This window comes from Meriones unguiculatus, chromosome 9 (assembly GCF_030254825.1).
Source record: "Meriones unguiculatus strain TT.TT164.6M chromosome 9, Bangor_MerUng_6.1, whole genome shotgun sequence".
Taxonomy (NCBI): Eukaryota; Metazoa; Chordata; class Mammalia; order Rodentia; family Muridae; genus Meriones; species Meriones unguiculatus.
In genome coordinates this window covers 91,029,983-91,043,975 of record NC_083357.1, presented here as the reverse complement: position 1 = coordinate 91,043,975, position 13,993 = coordinate 91,029,983, and the positions used below count along the sequence as shown (strand labels likewise).

General features: G+C 36.1%; 1 long non-coding RNA gene across 2 annotated transcripts in view; it reads left to right on the top strand.

The window, feature by feature from the left end:
- LOC132656649 (uncharacterized) overlaps nucleotides 1–13,993 on the top strand; it is a 104,713-nt gene that overhangs the window by 24,676 nt on the left and 66,044 nt on the right. The window lies entirely within an intron of this gene.

The window sequence follows — 13,993 nt, the reverse complement described above, 5'->3', positions numbered from 1 at the left end:
TGTGCCGGGGTACTGGTGGTGAAGAACTTGAGGGAGAGGCCAACCAATGCCTGATTTAACTTGAGACCCATCACACAAGGAAGAAGCCCATGCTTAACACTTCTTGGGTGTCCAGAAATCAGCATGGAGAGCTAGAGTATAATCAAACATGACTGGTTTAAAATGTAAATTAAGTGATTATTAATATATTCTGCTATATTCATTTATTCCTGCCTTGTCCGGTTGTCATCAGAAAGGTTTACTTCAACAGCAGAGGGGAACAGGTACAGATACCCACAGCTAGAAATTATGAAATGCCTTTCAAATGACAGTCCCATCATTATTTTTAGAGACTGCTATGTTATTTTACTGGTCAAATACAGAGAAATAAACAGTGCCTCCAGATCATGATTAATTTTACCATAATGAATCAGGACAGTTATATTTGGAATATCTTGAGCTGATATTTAGAAAAATATTTTTAATGTAGGGTATAATTAAATTGTAATTATGAATTAAAACGGAGAAAATTGTGATGCGATTCATGTGTTTTATAAGATAAATGTAAATTTTATAATACAAATTTCAGAGTATACTGGGATCAATAATTCTCTCTCTTTCTCTCTCTCTCTCTCTCTCTCTCTCTCTCTCTCCCTTCTCTCTTTCTCTAAAAAAATAATATCTTCCTGGAACCACTGAATTTGACCTTACTTTGCAATAGAGATTGAAAAATGCAATTTGTTAAGATGAGGTCGTAATGGATTAGAGTAGGCCTTAAATCCAATTATTGGTGTCCTTGTAAGAAGAGTTAAGAACACAGGAATAAGTACACAAAAATAATACATAAAGACAGAAACACAGACTGGATAGAAGCCACAAGTAAAAGAACCTCAAATATTCCCCTTGGCCAACAAAACTACAAACATCAAAGTCACAATTGTTACATCAGAGAGAGCATGGTGCTAAAGATCCAGAGTGTCTGGAATTTTACAAGACTGTATTTCTGGAACTGGAGAGGTTTTCTTTTTTAACTGTTTTACCTGAAGACCAATTTGCACTTTCAGCATCTATACCAGGCATCTCTTAGCCACCTATAAGTTTTAAGAAACTCAATGACGTATTTTGCTTCCAAGGGCACCTGGATACAGGACACTTATACATACACTCAGTGTCACTCACCTACACATAAAATAAAATAAAACTTATAGAAAACATTATAAAAGTTGAGAAATACATCATTCTGTTTTGTTATTTTTAGTAGAAAGAAAGAGGGGTGGTACCATAAAGTAATAAAAATAGGTTAGTTTTTTTCATAGAAGATTAAGGTACTTGATTGCAGAGAAGAGATGGACCAGTGACAACTTCTACATTCCAGGATAAATGGAGTCATATCTTACAAATGAAGTCATATCTTTGTTTTCCTGGTATGGTATATCATTTATCGGTTGCCTGTATTAACTGGTTCTTTATTCAACACTGAAAACAAAACAACATAGATAATTACAGACTCTACTGATAACAAACATATTTATTACATTTTTTAATCACTGAAAAAAAAATACATGGTAGAAACAATTTGAGGCAGGAAATGTTTATTTTCGCCTGTCTTGACTTCAGAGGAAGTCAAACATTATGCCTCGGAAGTATGACAATGTACTCAGTCAGTAATGGTAAAGAGTTTCACAATGCAATGAGCATGAAACAAAATGAAGCCTGAATAGCTCAACCTCTAAGGACCTACTTTTAACATCCTAATGTTCCACAACATCTCAAAACTGTGCCACCTGCTGCAGTGTAAGCATAAAAAAAAAAAGGTACTATATGGTATATTGTACATTCAAACCCTAAACACATGAAATTGTAGATTGGAAACCAAAAGAAAAAAAGAAAGAAAAAGAAATCCAGTAGACTCTAATTTTGTAAATAAATAAAAGGCAGTCTCCTGCACATTTAAAGTATTTTTCTCTCTATTTTAATGAGTTTAAAAAGATATATTAAATATATTTAAAATATATTGTCAGATTACTTTAAAAAATTGATCTGTGTGATAGAGCAACAGAACAATTTTCTTATTAAAACCATTGAATCTAACTGACTGATTGCTATAATCAGCATTTATGTTATATTCTCTTCTTCAACATATTTCTTTAGATTAACTGGAATGGATCTGCCGGTTTACTCAAATTTTCATGAACACAGCTGGCCTCAGCCTTTGCTCAGCTGTTCAAGGCATAAGGCTTCAGGGATAATTGTTGTCTTGAGTATTTCTTGAACACTGCAATAGCATGAGCACAAAAGCACTGTTATCTAAGAATTCACATGGATTTCCCGCTGAGGCTTTCATTTCATTGGTCAAAGGAAGTGGTATGAGGTAGGTGAAATTCAAGGTGTCTGAAAGCAACAGTGCATCTCCAGACAAATCAAAATGCTGCAAGTGTGTGTCGTAGTCTTCTGACAAAAAGAAAAAAGAAATAAAGAAAGGAAAGAAATAAGAAAAAAAAAGGAATAATAGGCATAAATTTCAGCTTTCCACACCACTATTAGTGAGATCCAGCCCATCAAGGAGACTTGAGAACACCTATAGTAAATAATGTAAGAAAAATTTCCTTTTTTTATTTTTCAAAAATTTATTTAATTTTTATTTTTTATATTAACTACAGTTTACTCACTTTGTATCCCAGACTTAGCCCCCTCCATTCTTAATATGATTATAATGTTAGTAGGATGGTAATTATTGATGCCTTCTAAGAAATTAATCAAAACCATAAAGCTGATCTATTTTCAAAGAAACCATAACTGTGCTGAATATTTAAAGATATTCTTTGCATTTTTACATAATTGCTGTTTTGTTCCATACTCTTACCAAACTTTCAATCTCATTTTCTAGATTCTATGTCTCAGAAACTTCTATAGTAGAGTTCATAGAACAAATATTGAGCAAGATTTGGAAATAGAACTGAATATTTAGAGATGACTGTTCCGGAAAAAGTATGGTCTAGGTAAAAATTTGTATTTTCCACCATGAAGAATTTTTCATCATTGTATCATTGTAATGTGAGTTGTCTCAAATCCCTCCAACCAGGAGACTACATGTAAGTAATCTAGGCTTTCTGCATGTTTGTTAGAGTTGTGTTCCTTGTTCCTGTTTTTCTTGTGGGATCCTAACAATGGGATCGTGTTAGGGGGCTGTCTCTGACTCTGTTGCCTGATTTTGGGATGCTTTCTTCCTACTGAGTTGCCTCTCCCAAAGCGGTGTCTAGTCTTACTATAGCTTACTACACTATGGCTATTTGATATTTGTGGGAGCCTGCCCTTTTCTGTAGAGAAACAGGAAGATGGGATGGAGATAGGGAGAGGAGACAGACTAGGAGGAGAGGAGGGAGAGGAAGCTGCAGTTAGGATTTTTTTTTTAAACATTAAACATCCAATTGTTTTCAATCTTCATTCTTTTCCTATTCATTCTTTTTTTAATTATTTTTTTATTTTTTTACATTAATTACATTTTATTCACTTTGTATTTCACCTGTAGCACCCTCCCTCATTCTTACCCAATCTACCCTCCCTCCCTCCCTCATCTCCTCCCCTGCCCCTCTCCAAGTCCACTGATAGGGGAAGTCCTCCTCCCCTTCCCTCTGACCTTACCTTATCAAGTCACATCAGGACTGACTACAATGTCCTTCTCTGTGGCCTGGCAAGCCTACTAAACTAGTATAAGATACTTGTGATAAAACTGTTTTTGGTATCTCCCTCTTCCTTCTTTTCTATTTCCATCTCCACCTTCAGTTTTTTTTTTTTCCACATTGTAAAGTGTTAGCATTGAGAATTTTATAGTCTTGAATGTTAAGAATTTCTTGTGTATTTCAATGTTTCTTGCCTTGTGACATTTCATATCTAAATAGCTATAATAACTCTGGCTAATACTTGACAATTAAAAAAAATCTATAGTAACTGGCAAGAACAGCATAAACAGATGGGATACAATCTTTTCATAGATATCTTCACTACTCTCTGCAACTAAATATTTTAGTCCAGAAAATTAACCCTTTATTTATATACATGTCTTGGCTTCTTTTATCAATCCTTACTAATATAGTAAGTATAAACACTTTCTTACAATGCAGTTATAATCATCTCAGAAACTAATACACACATATCAGTAAAAACTGACACCTTAATTTATAAGAAGCTCAGGTCTATAGAAGCAGCTAATACTGCCTGAATCAACTATTTTTTATTTTATTCAAAACACATTATTTTCTCATATAATATATTCTTATTAGACATTTCCCTCTGTGTACTACTTCCAATTCCTCCCCACTCTTCTTCCATCCTGATTCACTCCCTTTTTGCTTTTCATTAGAAAAGAACAGGCTTCCAAAATACAACAATAAAATACAACAAATAAAATACAATAAGGTAAAACAAATACTATCACACCAAATTTGGATAGGACAACCAAAATAAATAAATGAAAAGTCCAAGAAAATGCACAAATCACAAATCAGAGAATCACTTGTTCACACACACAGGAGTCCCATAAAAACACTAAACTGGAATCCGTCACGTAAGTGCAGAGGATCTGGTGAATACTGCTTCAGTCTCTGTTGAGTTCATATGAGCTTTGCTCATGCTGACTTAGAGGGGATAATTTTCTTGGCGTCACCCATCACCTCTGACTTTCTTACACTTATTCTGCCTCCTTTCACTGTTGAATGTTTCAAGTAGCAAAGTTTCAAGATGCAAAATTGTCCATGTAAAACAGCAAGACACTCATTGCATGCTATTTTTGTCTAATAACCAAAATAGCTTCAATTATATCTGAAGATTGTCTAGGAGCTGAATATATCTTAGCAACTTAGTCAGAAATAGGATATTGTGACCAAAATTCCTTTCCAGGCTTTGACATGGCTGACTCATTAACAAAATATCACCAGGGAGAGCACGTGACACTCTCTAACATGTGCACCCTTTGTTTCACTTAATATCATGATATTTATTTTTGTCCATTTGATGCAATAATACATAGTAGCAATAGCTGCACTATAAAAAATGAAAACAAAGATGGGAAGAATTAGTCCTACTTCTCTTTTAACACAACTGAATATGAACTAGTTACTTTTCTTCTTGCAGCAATAAAATCCCTTACAAGATCAACTTTAAAAAGAAAGTCAGTTTATTATTTTGGCTTGTTTGAGATTATAGTTCATCGTACAGTGAGGGCATGGTGGCCGAGGCACAAGACAGCTGCAATCAGGAAGCAATGAATGTTGCTGCTCAGTTCACTTTCTTTCTCAGTCTTGCATTCCAACCCAATGATCGGTGCCTCGTTACAGCGCATCATTACCACAGAGTTCTAGCAACCCTAACAATTAAAATCACTCACCTTTTCTGTGTTCCCATGTTTCAGTTAGTCTCTGTCATTCTTTGTCAGTCTCACATCTTCATTTATATAATGAAGATTATCTTTATTAATCTTCAAATTCGCACAGGTCCATTTCAAGAGGTTTGTTTCCATTCTGACAGTAATCTCTGTCATGACGCAAACAAAAGAATAATCATCACATAAGTAAACTTTGGTTTAAACTGTGTGTGATATATTTCAGAATGACTATAAAGCATGGGATTATCAACAAAAGCATAGGTAATATTTGCAGAGGAGAAATATCTGTTTTACTGATTTGATGATTGCACAATTCATATACATGTTAAACTACACTGACTTACCCAATTAAATATACAAATAATATTTCTCAATAAAAATGGAGAAAATAGCCAAATCAGGTAATGGATCTTACTATAAAAATCAAATTATATTTATCAATTGCTCTACATAGTATCTTACTTTCATTCTTAGAGAATAGTAGTATAGATGTCTGAAAGATTAAAGTGGGTTCAGAATGATAAGCAATATTCTCTAAACCTTATTTTGCTTTTATCAAAGGTAATATCACCTAGGTTATAGGTATCAGGATATTTTGTATGATAATTAGAAACTAGTTAAAATGTACACTCTGTAAAGGTAGCTTTTATTTCCCAGATTTAATCATCATCTCTGAGGCTTACTGCCTCTGTCTGTTAACCTAGGTCTAGTCCTGAAAGCTTTCAACCTTAATAAAATCTTATCTAGGCCTAGAATGTTTAAGCCTCCAAACTTACTCATAAATATGCTCAAGTTTTCTAGCTCTTCCTGAACTCTTGCTGGCTGGTTCAACTTGGCTGTTCTGACTCAACTCCCTCCCCAAGCTGACTGATTCAAACTGGCTCCTGTCAGCTTCTGACTGAATTTCTCTGCTTGACCTCAAATTAAGTCTAGAAATATGCTCTAATCTTCCTACTTCTTCTAAGTCTCTGGTTTGTCTGTCTTTACCTATGTCTAGTTTGCTCTCTCTCCAACCTGTCTCTATAAAAATGACCACACAATTAGTAAGGCCACACAATTAGGAGGGGTGATCAAGATCAAGAAACTGAGTTCATATCAGAGACTGGCCTTGTTCCCTTTATTATGGAAATCCACATAGAGACTGAGTTGCCTATGGACTACATTTGAGCAGGGGTCTAGGTTCTCTCTGTGAATGGATCTAGCATGATTCATGCAAGGTCCTCTGGAGGTTCCCCTAAACCAAGAATTTTGGCTTTGTTGATCTTCTCATGGAGCTTTTGTCCCCTCTGGGGCTTTCTATCTCCCCCTTCTTCCATAATATTCCCTGCACTCTGCCCAAAGTTTGGCTATGAGTCTCTGCATCTGCTTTGGTCTCCTGCTGAGTAGAATCTTTCAGAGGACGTCTGTGGTAAGCTTCCGTCCTTTTCCCTCTCTTCTACCACTTCCGGTGTCTATCCTGTTTTCCCTTCTGAATGAGGATTAAGAAACTTCCCTAGGGTCCTCCTTGTTTAGGTTCTTTAGGTGTATAGATTTTAGTATGGTTATCCTTTATATATGACTAATATCCATTTAGAAATGAATATATGACGTGTCTTTCTGCTTCTGCGATATCTCTCAGGATGATCTTTACTAGTTCCATCCATTTGCCTGAAGATTTCATTATTTTTGATAGCTGAGTAGTATTCCACTGTGTATATATACCACAGTTCCTGTATCCATTCCTCAGTTGAAGTACATCTAGGTTGTTTCCATATTATGACTATTATGAAAAAAGCTGCTATGAACACAGTTGAGCAAATGTCCTTGTTGAATGGTGGAACATATTTTGGGTATATGCCCAGGAATTGTGTACCTGGATCTTGAGGAAATAGTGGGTCCCACTATTTCCAATTTTCTGAGAAAGTACCAGATTGATTTCCAAAGTAGTTGTAAAAGTTTGAATTCTCACCAGCAATGGAGGAGGGTTCCCCTTTCTCTACATCCTCTCCAACATGTATTGTCACTTGTGTTTTTGATCTTAGCCATTCTAATGGGTGTAAGATGGAATCTCAGAGCTATTTTCATCTGGTAACTAAAGCAGCTGAGCATTTCTTTAAGTGTTTCTTCATCATTTGTTATTCCTCTGTTGAGAATTCTCAGTTTAGCACTGTAACCCATTTTTTAAATTAAGATTAATTGGTATTTGGTGCTTGAGTTCTTTATGTTGTTTTGGTCAGGAATATGGAAAAATAAACCACCCCAGTCTTGGGTAGCATGTAAGCATCAAAGGGCATTTATTCTGCAGAAATCCATCATGCTGTGACCACCACCTTTAAGACATGGTGTAGGCCTTGACTGGAGTTAAAAGCCACTTTTAAAGCCACAAAGGGTTGAGCAAATGTCCTTGTTGTGTACTTGAGTATATTTTGGATATAAGCCTAGGGTGGGTTCCCCTTTCTCCACATCCTATCCTGCATGTGTTGTCATTCGAGCTTTTGATCTTAGCCATTCTGATAGGTGTAAGGTGAAATCTCAGGGTCGTTTTGATTTGCATTTCCCTGATGCCCCTATCAGTGGATTGAGGAAGGGGAATGGGAGGAGTGGAGGGAGGGAGAGTGGGATTGGTAGGGGACAAGGGAGGGGGCTATAGCTGGGATACAAAGTGAATAAATTGATACACATAGAAAAATAAAAAATGAAAAAAATATATTCTGGAAAAAAATTTAAAAAGCCAGAAAGGGGAATTCCTAGGGTGCTACATAACCTTGATTGTGATCTGTTGGCACACATGTATGCTACATGACTCTGGTGAGGACTTATGTGCTTCCCTAGGTCAGATGTCCATGCTGTTTCTTATTGGTTGCCCTTTTTCTGTGTTTTCTTTTTTCCTGTAACCGTTTCATTTTTAATTAATTAATTAATCAATTAATTAATTTTTATTTACTATAATTCATTCACTTTATACCCTGGCTATAGCACCCTCCCTCTTGCCCTCCGAATCCTGCTCTCCCTCCCTCTTCTCCTCCTATGCCCCTCTTCCAGTCCACTGATAGGGGAGGTCCTCCTCACCTTCTATCTGACCCTAGCCTATCAGGCATAATCAGAACTGACCACATTGTCCTTCCTGTGTGTCCTGCTAAGGCTGCTTCCCTGAGTGGGGATGTGATCAAAGAGCCAGCCACTGAGTTCATGTTAGAAACGGCCTCTGTTCCCCTTACTAGTGTACTCACTTGGATTCTGAGCTGCAATGGGCTACATCTGAGCAGGGATTCTAGGTTATTTCCATGCATGGTCCTTGGTTGGAGTATCAGTCTCAGAAAAATCTCCAGTGCCCAGAATTTTTGGTTCTGTTGTTCTCTTTGTGGAGTTCCTGTCCTCTCCAGGTCTTTCCTCACTCTTTTCTTTCCTAATCCCTGCACTCAGTCCAAAGTTTGGCTATGTGTCTCAGCCTCTGCTTTGATACCCTAAAAGTTAGGTCTATTCAGAGGCTCTCTGTGGTGGCTCATGTCCTATTCCCCATTTTCTCCCTCTTCCAATATCTATCCTGATTGCTTTTCTGAATGAAGATTGTTTATTTTACCCAGGAAACTCCTTCATGCTTGGTTTCTTTAAGTGTACATATTTTACCAAGTTTATCCTATATTGTATGTCTAATATCCATATATAAGTGAGTATGTACCATCTGTGTCTTTCTGTTTCTTGGATCCCTCACTTAAACTACAGTCCAAGTGGATCAAGGACCTCAATCTAAAACCAGAAACATTAAAAGTGCTTGAAGAAAAAGTGGGGAAGAGCCTTAAACTCATTGGCACAGGAGAGAACTTCCTGAACAGAACACCAACAAGACAGGCTCTAAGCTCAACAATCAATAATTGGGACCTAATGAAACTGAAAAGCTTCTATAAAGCAAAAGACACTGTCATCAGAACACAACAACAGCCACAGACTGGGAAAGGATCTTCATCAACCATATATCTGAGAGAGGGCTTATATCCAGAATATATAAAGACCTCAAGAAGTTAAACACCAACAAGTCAAGTAATCCATTTTCCTGTAATTCTTAGGTCTGTTCTGTCTAGCGAGAAAATTGAAGCTAGCATGGATTTGTCAGGCTTATTTAGCCAGGCTCTCTCAATATATCCTGGATATTAGTCATCTTTCAGATGTAGAATTGGTGAAGATCTTTTCCCAGTCTATAGGTTGCTGTTTTGTTGACAGAGTTTTCTGCCTTACAAAAGCTTTTCAGTTTCATGTGGTACCATTTATTCCTTATTGATCTGAGAGCCAGAGCTGTTGGTGTTCTTGTCTTTTCAGGAAGTTGTCTCCTGTGCCAATGAGTTCAATGCTCTTACCCAATTTTTCTTCAACACAGATTTCGTGTGTCTGGTTTTAGGTTGAGGTCTTTGATCCACTTTGACTTTTAGTTTTATGCAGAGTGATAAGTTTGGATATTTGGATTTTTCTACATTTAGATCTCCAGTAAAACCAAAAGCTCTTGTTGAAGAAGCTATCTTTTTTACAGTGTATGGCTTTTGGCTTCTTTGTCAAAAATCATATGTCTGTAGGTGTGCAGGTTTATTTCTGCGTATCTTATTTTATTCCATTGATCCACCAGTCTGTTTCTATGCCAGTATCATGCCGATTTTATTACTGTTGTTCTATAGTACAGCTGGAGATCAGGGATGAAGATACCTCCAGAAGATGTTTTATTTTACAGGGCTGTTTTTTTTTTCATTTTTTTAAATTTTTTATTTAACTTTTATTAATTACACTTTATTCCTTTTGTATCCCCCCATAAGCCCCTTCCTCCTCCCCTCCCGGTCTCCCCCCCCCCCCCTTTCTGCATGCATGCCTCTCCCCAAGTCCACGGATAGGGGAGGTCCTCCTCTCCTTCTTTCTGATTTTTTTTTTTTTTGTTCTTCTCAATGCAGTTTATTCAGGAACCTTGAACAATCTTCTGACCCTGGGGAAAGCCAGCCCACAGCTTAAATAGCCTCTAGGTAGCCAACCCCAGCGTGCCTCGTGGGCAATGTAGATAGGTCCACATACACGGAAGCAAGCCATATCCTCAGCCTTAGCCAAATGTGGAGTTGTTTGTGACAGTGAGCACTCACCATCGGGAAGGTGGAAGGCGGAAACCAGCTCCATCTTTAAGGCATAGCATTCCGCAGCTCTCTACAGTTCCCCCTTTTTGTTTTAGACGCATCAGGCAAGAGTAGAGGTCTGATCTCTGATATTAGAAATGAATTGGGACTTTGTACCAATGTTCATTTAGGTGTCATCCACCCAAAGAGCATCAGACCCGTCCGATACCTATTTTTTTCCATATGAAGTTGAGTTCTTTCAATGTCCGTAAAGAATAATGTTGGTATTTTCATGGGAATTGCACTGAATCTGTAGACTACTTTTGAGAAGATGACCATTTTTACTATGTTAATCCTATTGATCCATAATCTTGGCAGATCTTTCCATTTTGATATCTTCTCCAATTTTTTTTTTCATCAGAAAATTTGAAGATACTTTATAAGAGTTTTTCACTTGCTTTATTAGAATTACACGAGGGTACTAAATGTAATTTGAGGCTATTGTGAAGGGTGTTGTTTCCTTGATTTCTTTCTTAACCTGTTCTTCTTTTGCATACTGGAGGGCTACTAATATTTTTTTAAATTAATTTTTCATCTGCCCACTTTGCTGAAGTTGCTCATCAGCTGTAGGGGTTCTCTGGTAGAATTTTTGGGTCATTCATGTATATTATTATATCAACTGTGAATACTGATTGTTCCACTTCTTCCTTTCTGCCTTATCTCCTTGATCTCCTGTATGCAACCATGCAAGGCTAATCATTCTCTCCATATCTTTTCAATATAGTACTTGAAGTTCTTGCTTGAGCAAAAAGACAACAAATGGTGATGTTGTATTTTGGTTTATTTAAATAATTTGGCATGTGTGGAAAATTAAGAATTAAAATTTCTATTAAAGTATGCCACAAAATTTTTCAAGTGAGTCACAGGTATATTATTATATATCTAAGTTTATCTCATTTTGTCACTGTGGGTTCATACTAATTATTTATTCACATCAAGTTATATATTTTGTTTTGACTATTCTTGCAGTTAGTATTACCACATTGTTAAAGCAAACACTAACATTTAAAATCACTCACTTTTTTTGAATAGATGTTTCAGTTAGTCTCTCTCATTTCTATACTACATACTTACTATTATCCACAAGTTTGGATGACATAATTAGTAATAAGCAGAACATTTTGCTCCAAAGCTGTAAAATTAACTTCTGTGGAGGGCTATGCTCATCAATCTTTGTTTGTATTTAGAGAAAACTATGGGTTAGATGTCTCAATATAATTTTGTTACACGATGTATTTATTCTAGTTGTATATGACTGATTAAAACAAACTAGATCATGATTAAGAATATCTTAGTTTCTTTTATGTCATTGTTTGACTGTATTATGCTCATAATCTTTTCTGAAAATCAGTCCTCCAATAACATTTTTATATTATTAAGATTACTCAGACGTAATATTAGTTTAAGTACCCACTAAAAGCATAATGGAGTTTTTGGAATTTATGTTAATTGTATCAAAGAATTAAGGAGAAGACAATCCATTCTTAAAATAGAAATATGGATGCAAAGAAATCTAACACATGCTTTCCTGAGAATTGTATACCCTAAGGGGGCTTGTAACTGTTTCATTCCTATGTATCATATTAGTAATTGAAACTAAGAGCTGAAAAAACTGTGATCAGGCTTGTCTTGTTTTTCAACTTGAAACATCTGGGTAGATGGAACCACAAGTGAGCAATTTCCTCCATGTGATTGCCTTGTGGCCATGTCTAAGGATAATTTTATTCATTGCTAATTGATGTTGGGGAGTCTTTTTAGGAAGTGTTATCCCTGATAGGTTTGACTAAAGAATATGAGACAGGTAGGTATCTGAGTAAACAAGGAGTGGGGGATCAAGCTAAGAAATAGTGTTCCACTTTATTTTCTTTCTTTTTGTTTTTGGCCTGTATAATGGTTTGGATACAAATAGCCACCACAGTCTCATGTGCCAGAATGCTTGGCTCATAGGGAGTTGCACTATTAGGATGTCTGGCCTTGTCCGATAGATGCTGCCTTGCTGAAGGAAGCGTGTCACTGTGAGGCCAGGCCTTGAGGTCTTACATGTTCAAGCTATGTCCATTTTGGCTCGTAGTCTCATTCTGCACCGTGCATACCACCATGATTCCTGCCAAGATGAGAATGGACTAAGCCTCTGGAAATATAAGCCAGCTCCAATTAAATGTTTTTCATTAGAAGAGTTGCTATGGTCATGATGTCTCCTCACAGCAATAAAACTCTAAGACAGCCTCCAAATCCATTAGATTTCTTCCCTGGCTTCTGCTGATAATGGATTCTAATCTGTAAGATTTCATAGAATCTTTCCTTCCAGTTTGGTTTTGGTCAATGTCTTATAGCATAGAACAAAACATACCAGCCAACCTTAAGCCTAGCTTTGTCTTATTCATACAATTTACTAGAAGAATAAGTTGTTGACCAGGCCTATTCATATTTCCACAGAGTATATAACCAATAAATGAGCATTCTGAAACCAGTACGTGTCCCAAGTCGGAAGATCTAAATCTGGGTTCAAAAATCAAGAATAAAAAAGGCTATTTTAAGAATCCCTGGGTTTATCTGGAAACCCATGAAAGTCAGGGAATCTTGATTCCTTTGATGACTTAGATAAACAAGGTAAGACATTACACTTTGACAACACCAAGTATTCACCATCAGCTTTTTGTTGTTGTTGTTAGATCTCAGTGTTGTTTAACTTTTGAGTTAAAAAACAAAAACACGTTCAGCTTTGAGATGAAATTTTCACACAACTGACAAGTGTTTCTATAAAAGGTAGATTTTCCTATCTTCAGCTGCTTTGTTTTGCCATATTTTCTCCTTCTTACTGCTATTTTCTAGAACTTTGATAGTCTTTTTCCATTTATCCTTTTTCAGATCATTCTGTTACTCTCATATTTTCCAACTTTCTTAGAAAGATCTATTATTATCCTTACAATTCTTTGTATTTTAATATAACTATATATAGGTCCATTATACTCTCTCATTTTGGTCCTCAAATTCTCCCATATGTAGTTAACAAAGAGAAATATGTGCTATCTTATTTGTGAACTATTATTACAATGGCTTTAACATACAACTTCAGCATCTAATTTGCCTACTTATCATGACTTCACAATCTGCTTGTCTTAATTAACCATTTGTTAAAGTAATTTTAAGTGGGATTAAATAGAATAGATTGAATTTCTTACATTTAAAGTAAAAATTAACAGTGCAGGCAAAATATCTCAGCTGGTAAGTGTTTTGTATGTAAGAATGAAGGACTAAGTTGAGTCCCAGTATTCATACTCACACAAAATGAACATGATGGAAGTAGTGTGTGCTTGTAAATACAGCATTGGAGACAAGCTAGTACAATAGTGTCACAAGACTTGTTGAACTAATCAACAAATATCTAATTGGATTTAAGGTTCACTTCACAAGATATAAGCTATTGCTGACATTCACCTGGAGGCTAAGAACCTGAGACTAAACAGGCCAGGGACCTACAAAAAAAAAAGTGAATAAATACTATTTTCCC